The 8,895-nt window shown below is 41.4% G+C and overlaps 1 pseudogene; it reads right to left on the reverse strand.

The window, feature by feature from the left end:
• Nucleotides 1-315: 315 nt before the first annotated feature.
• On the reverse strand, nt 316-7,696 carry LOC102261971 (annotated as a pseudogene).
• Between the last annotated feature and the right edge of the window lie 1,199 nt (nt 7,697-8,895).

Genomic DNA, 8,895 nt, shown 5'->3' on the forward strand with positions numbered 1-8,895 from the left:
TTGCTTGCAGTACCACTTCCCCAAATTCTAAACATTCAACTGTATCAATATAAAGGCAAAATGTGAACAATTCACCTTGCCCACTTTCACCGCTGCTTCTATGCTCTAAATATATATTAAAAAAATACATTCCCATATGCTTTTCAAAGGGCTATGTTTCTTTAGTAGTATGTAATGTGAACTCCATAATATTAAACATGACTTATTGTTAAAAGACATTTATTAAACTTCCATATGTACAGCTGCTCTTCTGTACATTGCATTAAGTGAATTGACAGTACATTCCTTTGTCATCTGATATTTGGTCTTTAGCACTTAAAGACCAAAAACTGTGAAAAACAAACAAACACACCAGAAAACAAACAAAAAAAGGCATTTTTTTTTGTCCAAAAGATATATAAAGGTAATGAAGCTAACCTTCACTGAAAATCAGTGTCTTTATACAATTAATCAAATTTAATCCACACCATCTTCTAATGTGTTTGTAATCGCTCTTTTTAATTAAAATGGAGACACCATAGCTTGCTAAACTATAACAACACAGTCAATGGAGTCAGTGCAGGATTCAAATCCAGATCTCTTTTTCTCAAAACTTTGGCTTTGTACATCAGTGTCAAAATATATCAGTCTGGTCCAGATGGTATGGCTCACTGGTTGAGCGTCTGCCTGTGAACCAGGAGGTCATGATTCCATTCCCAGTCAGGGCATATGCCTGAGTTGTGGGCTCAATCCCTGTGTGGGGCCTGCAGGAGGCAACCAATCATGATTCTCTCTTATAATTGACTAGAGGCCTGGTGCATGAAATTCGTGCATGGGGGGGGTGTCCTTCAGCCTGGCCTGTACCCTCTCCAATCTGGGGCCCCTCGGGGTATGTCCGACTGCTGGTATACTGGCAGTGGGACATCCCTCTCACAATCCGGGACCGCTGGCACCTAACCGCTCATCTGCCTGCCTAATTGCCCCTAACCCCTTCTGCCTGCCAGCTTGATCGCCCCCTCACCATTCCCCTGCTGGCTTGATTGAAGCCTAACTGCTCCCCTGCCAGCCCGATGGCCGCCAACTGCCCTCCTCTGCCAACCCAATGGCCCCCAACTGCCCTCCTCTGCCAACCTGATGGCCCCCAACTGCCCTCCCCTGCCGATCCAATTGCCCCCAACTATCCTCCCCTGCCGCGACCCACCTCCTGTACTGGGACCCACCTCCTCCATGCAAGGCGGTAGAGATGACAGGACCGGCCTTTACGCTGTGCAGAGATGCAGGACCCCCAGGCCTCACTGCATGGAGTGGCCACCAGACCCCACCTTCACTGTGCATGCGGCCATCTTGTGATGGCCATCTTTGTGGCAGCCATCTTGTGATGACATCATGCACGAGGGCAGGAGGACCACCTAGACTTTTATTAGTCTAGATGTTTCTATCTCTCTCTTCTCTCTGTCTCTCTAAAACCAATAAAAAAATTAAAAAATATATCTATCTGGAGATGCTTGAAGCTATCTGTTTCTTTCAGCCCTTTGGTCTTGGAGCCTAATCACTCACCTGTTACCTCTTACTCCTGGGACTTTGAACAGACAGCTTCCCAGATCTATTTCCTTCCCTTGTCCAACTTATATCCCTGGGACATTGGCTCCATGTGCAGATTACTGAGTAAAAATCCAAAAATTGTCTCAGAGTAGATATAGAGTAGGACAAACAATTTACATGTTCAAGCACCAGCAGGTAACTCTATTGCAAAGTGATCTATGAATCAAACTTTGGAAAGCACTGCTTTTTCTCAGTCTTCTTTTATTGTTCAAGTTTAGCAAAGGTGTCACTTTTGTATTCTAACAAATGTCTCTGAGTATAATAATAAAAGGCTAATATGCAAATGGTTGTCACGCCCTCACACCATAATGACTGATCAGCAGGAGACTGCGTCCCCACCTGGGCCGGCTGGGGACGTGACACGCCAGTGGGGCTTGATGGGGGTTTGGCTGACTGGGTCTGGGTCTCGCCCAATGAGGGTAGGGCCAGCCGGGTCTGGGTCTCGCGCGATTTTGAGGCACACGCAGGTGGGCCGGACTTGACTCTGGGTCCCATGGCATGTCCCAGGCTCTGACAGGAGGGAGGAGGGAGCCGGATACCCATACCCAGGACCCACACAGCAGGGCGGCAGCAGTTAGGGGCAATCAGGCTGACAGTGGAGGGCAGTTAGGGGCAATCAGGCTGACAGTGGAAGACAGTTAGGGGCAATCAGGCCAGCAGGGGAGGGCAGTTAGGGGCAATCAGGCCAGCAGGCAGAGGCGGTTAGGGGCTATCAGGCAGGCAGACAGGTGAGCAGTTTTGAGCCAGTGGTCCCATATTGCGCGAGAGGTGTCCAACTGCCGGTTTAGGCCCGATCCCTGTGGGCAGTTGGACATCCCCCGAGGGGTCCCGGATTGGAGAGGGTGCAGACCAGGCTGAGAGACCAACCCTCCATGCATGGATTTCTTGCACCGGGCCTCTAGTTGCTTTATAATGCTCACCACACTATTACTGTGATTGCCAATTTATTTTATCAGGCCCCTTGACTAGATTTAAGTATTCTTGAAGCATGATTCTTTTTTAAAAAAATAATATATTTTTATTGATTTTAGAGAGGAAGAGAGAGATAGAAACATCAATAATGAAAGAGAATCATTGATCGACTGCCTAATGTATGCCCCACACTGGGGGGTTCAAGCCCTCAACCCGGGAATGTGCTCTGATCAGGAATCAAATCGTGACCTCCTGGTTCATAGGTTGACACTCAACCACTGAGCCACACTGGCTAGGCGACGATTCTTCATTTATGTTATTAATCTCTGCTTATCCTGCAATCAACCCAGTTCTTGGTATACAGTAGATGCTGAATGAGTGTTTGGATGAATGACTGAACGAATGATAAATGCCATTTACAAAAGCCACTGATAAATGACTGGCTGAGATGGATTGAATGAATGTTTCTATCAAGTTTCTCAGTCAGGTTCTTTATTTCAAACAATAGAATGAAGTTTCACTGGGTGAAGCAGAAGCATAATTAATTAAAAACATATAAGATGGCATATGGAATCATTGCAAAGCCTAGAAAAACAGGATTGAGTCTCTGTTTCAGGAAACAGATGTGAAGAAATGCAACAAAAAGTTTCTATGACAACACTGCTGATGTTGATACTGCTACCACCTAGAACTTTGCAATAAACTTGACTGCTCTGTAACTGCTACTGCCCCACACAGATGCTACCTCTGAGTCAAGAACTTGATGTTTAACAACTGTCATCCCCCAACACCGGACATCTTTATCCTCACTTGCTCAGACAAAAGCATGCTTGATGCACATCTGTGTTCTCATGTTGCTCATTTAAATCAAGGTCTCACACAGGTGAAACTGATTGGGGAAACATAGGTTGCACCCCCATATTCTGGCTATAAGGAAGGCTTGGACTTTTAGTTATTTCTTATCTATGCTGAAGAATATGAGAGCTTAACCAAACATAAGAAGGCTAATTGAAATAATGATAGACAGATGACACAATTTCACTATGGTGGTCAAGTACTTCTCCACCTATTATGTGTATGACATTACACCAGACTAAGCTGGATGGAGAGACTTCTCTTTAAATTCAAAAGGCTCAGTATCCACTCACTTCAATGACTGCAGTGGCTTTAATATGGTTTTCATGATGCTAAGATTTTAGAACACTTACATGTTACTGAATTGACACATTTGGAGAATCAAGAGAAAAGAAACACTCCAAAACTTTTGGATTAACTTTAGGATATAAATTTGAGTGGCACGTTGGTATATAAGGGTAAAGCTCATTCTTGTCTCCTGATACTATTCATAAAAAGGTGAAAATAAAAACTTGGAAAGACTGACAGTAAAATTTTATTGCTAGAATGAACTTATTGATATGGAAATGAAAGTCAGGTGAAAGTTATTTAAAATGAGGAAAAGTGAAATACCAGATCTTACCAAGGACAAAAAAAAATGCCTCCAACCTGACACACAGAACATGCGAAACATTCTCAGAGCATTTCTGAATAAAATTCAAAATGCAGCCACAGCAAAGATGCATGGTTATATGCTATTTACATTAGATCTTAGTTCCCATACACATGCTATACATTAAATTGGTGTAGAATATATTTCTAAATATCCATGTCAGGTTTTATGAATCCATCCAGGTAATAAGATTCATTGTCTGTTTCTGAGTTAAATATTTTTCTATATTTTTACTGGAGTAAAATAACATAAAATGTACCATTTTAAGCATTTTTAAGTATAAAGCTCAATGGCATTGAATAGTCACATTGCTGTGCAATTATCACCACCATCCATCTCCAGAACTTTTTCATCTTCTCCAACTGAAACTGTGCCCATTAAACACTACTCATTTCCCTCCCTCCCTGAGCCTTGGCAACCACCAATCTACTTTCCATCTCTATGAGTTTGATTGCTTAGATACCCCATGTAAGTGGAATCATACAAAAATTTCCATTATTGTGACTGACTTTGGTCATTGAGCATCATGTCTTCAAGGTTCATCCATGTTGTAGCACATGTCCTGAGTTGAATTCTCACTAAATCTCATTTGTTTCCCAAGAATCCCAGAAATATTCCAAATAAGATACATGCTTTATTTTCCACAAAAAAAAGCTGCAAGTCATGCTGGACATTCATATGTTTTCTAAACTCCCATTGGCAATCACATAACCTTGTATCATTCTGCACAAGAAATAATGAGGAAATGCATGTAGTTCACTGCATCTTCATTGGTCCCACATTAGTACCAGCCAACAAAAACTCTTGTTGGTGCTATTACAATAATTTTTCTAGCCTTTTCCCCATTTCCATTATCCTTAATCATCTTCACATAGCAGTTATGTCCATCTTTGAAAAACAAGTTAGGTCATATCATTCCTCAACTTAAAATCTGTCTGATTCTCAATGTTCTTAGTTCAAACTGGGCTCCTTCCACTGGTCTTCAAGATTCTATAAGGGCTAGCTTCTCTCACCTGCTTCATATTTACCTCCGGACACTCAGATTCACTCACTTCCCTCCAGTAGCCCTTCAGGACACCTACCCATCAATCAGACTTTGCTCTATGATTTCCTTGGCATGACCATCTTTCCAATCTGACTAAGTCGATAGTACTCTTTGTTTTCTTACCCAGTACTGGGTTTTTCTTTTCCAACATCACTTTTACTACAATTTCAAATTTTAGAGTTGTATGTTTGTTTGTTAAAAATATATCTCCTGGACCAAACGGCGTGGCTCAGTGGTTCAACCAGGGGGTCACTGTTTGCTGGGGCTGACCGGCAAACCCTGAGCAACAGATGAATGATTACTCTGACACACATTTCTGTAAAAGAGAGGGCTAAGGGACTGCTTGGCTATAGGAACCAAACAGCCCCATTCACCTGTCTCCTTAGGCTTTTATTGTAGCAACAGCCTGAACTAAAATTAACTTCTAGATACTATCAGTAGGACATCTGCAGTGTCCTTTAAGCAAGGATGTCTAAAAACTAAACATAAAGATTCCAGTAAAACACCTGGTGGCTCAGACTTGTTTAGAAAAGTCAAGGCAGGGGGGGCCTAGGGGGGGCCCCCCACAACTGTTCAATTTCAACCTACCCAGGCTGTAGGTTCAATCCCCAGTATGTGGTGTTTCAGAAGGCAGCTGATCAATGATTCTCTCTCATCATTGATGTTTCTCTCTCTTCCTCTCCCTTCCTCTCTGAAATCAATAAAAATATATTTAAAAAATATGTCTCCTTCTGGATTGTAACCTGCATGAGACCAGGCCCCATGTTTGTTTTGTTTATTATAATGTAGCCAGGACCTAGCAATGCACCTGGAAGATAGCCAACACTCTGTGAGTATTGACTAAATGGATGAATGAGTGATGTTGTGCTATAAACTTGAAGAATAACTTTTCTGTAGCACATATATCTGACAATAAGTGAGTAAACCTCATGTAGTTATGAGAAGTCTAGTGTCACCTCTGGCTGGAAACCCCTTTAACTTACTCACTTGAGAAACCAAGAGGCATGCATTTGTCATGAGACTCTCCTTGAAGTTGTTTACAGTCATTGGTAATGATTTCCTTACTGTGCTTGAAGTTGATTTCATTGGAAATCAGGTTTAGACATTTCCATAATTCTTGTTGGTGCCCTAAAATAAAACTCTGAGTCAAATAAGTAAACTGGTACTCAATGGTGAAAGGAAGAAGGAGAGTTAGTATAGATTCACATTTGTTTTACTCAAAAAGGAGCAATGATTTTGAAGTATTGATTTGATTCTAACTATGACTCTTACCTACTTTTCAAAAATTTAATGCATTTTCTTATTGAAGCTACCTTCCTGTATTGTTTACATTATAAAACAAGAATAACATTTTATACACTTTAAAGTGCCTAATAATTATACTATGGTAATATGTCTGTGTGGATGTGGTTAAGTGTTGAGTTAACAAATACAACATAGAATGTCTTTAAATCATAATTGCTCTATGGTTCACAGCTAGGAAACTTAATGAAAGAATGCACACATTTTGAATTTTAAAAGAATAACAATGTCCAACAATGGAATCCTTACAGGTTGGTGAAAAGATAAATAGGTCAATTCATTGATTGTGCAGTTGCATTCTTCCAGAGCTAGTAGCTGAGAGCAATGGCCATATTGTGTCTGACATGCTCTATTTCACAATATAATTCCCAGCTTCCCACTTCTGCTGAGAGTTCTGCGGACTGCTTTTCATTAAAACCATGGCATATTTTGATTTTCCACTTCAGTTTTCCCGGGGAGAGACTGTCTCTGGGACCAGTCATTTGTGCTGCGCTACCCTTGAGAAGCTCCACCATTAATTGGAATAAAAACGTTTGAATAGCAAATGTCACTGAATCTCTCAGGATGTTTTAAGCCTCTGCAGCCATGAGAAAACACAAAGCAAGCCATAGCCGCACTACCCGGATGAGCTAAGGAAACAAGAGGAATCTTAAAATTTGCCAACGTGTTACATGTAGCCTGAGCATTTTAACTGGTTTCACTGGTTCGCAGCATCTACTGCGTATCTATTCTGCGTCAGGCATTTACCCTAGTTATAAGGTTACAATGATGAACACAAAATGGCCCCGTCCCTGTGGGATCTTGGTTAACAGAGTGAGAAGGACAGCATCAGATCAAAGAATAATGTGACAAGTGGCAAGCGAGGGGGTGCCCGCGCTGTTGACACACCACAGGGAATAAATCTGTAACAGGGAATTAAAATGTGTGACCTGGATATTGCTGTGAAGCTAATCACCCCAAAATGTAGTGGCTTAAAACAGGAAGCCTTTATTTAACTCTTAAGGTCACAAAGCAGCTAGCTGCTGGCCTTGCTCGTGTGTCTATGGTCCCTGGTCTTCTTCGCCCATGCCATAGAGCAGCTCTAGTCGGTGGAGCTGTCCCAGAAGCAAGACCTTGCCCTGTGCGATCCTGCTCCACTCTTCTGCATAATTGCGCGGGTCACAATGTATTTAAATGCTTTCCCAGCTCGATGAGTTGGCTTGAAGTTTGTTCTACCACATCTGTGCTCCCCGGATTCGCTTTGCTGTGCTGATAGGTGCGGCCACCATTGCACTTTCTAGAGCGGCTTTTACAGCGTTGCTCTCCCTTCATCAACAAGAGCAGTCTCTTGCAGCCTGCTAGTCTTCCATCTGTCCTTTCTTATGTCGCCTTGCCTCCCTGGTTTTTTGATATTCACTGTAAGTTAGATGATTTCAATCAATATTTTGTAATCTAAAATCGTCTCCACTCAGCTAATATGATCCTTTCTCAATTTGGTCTCTGGACTTTCCACTTGAACCAATTAAACATGAACACTGTCTTGCTTTCTGCCATAGCAATGTACTCCAAGCTTATTTTTTACTTTTCAATTCCAAATATGACTTCTTTTCTCCAAGGGGCCATGATTCTGCTTAGAGGAAAAATAGCATAGAAGAGCAAGAGGCTGGGTGGGTGCTTGGGGGACCCATGGGCTTGAAATTGCTCCTAGAACATTTCAATGGATATAACCTAAAAAAGATGGTTTTATATTTTACTTAAGTTTGTAATATATTGACATTTATAATACAGGTTAAAAAAAAAAACACCATAGTTCTACTTAGATTATTGATGCTTTAATTGTCTTCCTCAGAGTCAGTTTAAAAAATAAAACAGATGTGGGAAACCAGGGGGCAGTTTTTGTTCTGAATCTGCTTAATAAGGCAAAATAATTTCTTCATGTTGCAGAAGTTCACGATGCAATATTATTTCAGCAAAAGTCAGAGAAATAAAAGGCTGACAGAGGTGCTTGATCAATTGCAGATTTCAGATGAGAACAAAGAAAGCACACAAGCGGAAGAATCTGTTACAATGATCTAATTCGGTTGTTTCATTCTTTCCAAATCTAAAACCTTTGCATAAAATGAGATGCAAACAGACCTCCTTAAGTCTTTGCTTTTGGGGACCTCCCTCTACCCTGTCTTTCACAGGCAGAGAAGGTAAGAAGGTAAGATGATGTGGCAGTTAGGGGCAGAGATCTGGTTCCAGACTTACCCATTCTTTGCTACCTTTCAACTGAGTGACCTACTCAAATTTCTTAAGCACTCTTTGTCAGAGTTTCCTTTTTTTTAACTTTTTATTGTTTTGTAAAAGGGGGCAGATGATAAATCTTCCTGGCTCAGAGGGTTGCTGTGAACATGAAATGAACTAATGTTTTCAAACATATACTATTAAATGAGTTAGTATTTAAAAAGCACTTGTGGCAGCTTCTGGTACAAATCCTATCTAATAAAGAGGGAATATGCTAATTGACCCTCACCCAATCACAAAGGTGGTGGCACCCACAGCCAATAAGAAGGTAATATGCTAACTG

The sequence above is a fragment of the Myotis brandtii genome, unplaced genomic scaffold (genome assembly GCF_000412655.1).
Source record: "Myotis brandtii unplaced genomic scaffold, ASM41265v1 scaffold323, whole genome shotgun sequence".
Classification (NCBI taxonomy): Eukaryota; Metazoa; Chordata; class Mammalia; order Chiroptera; family Vespertilionidae; genus Myotis; species Myotis brandtii.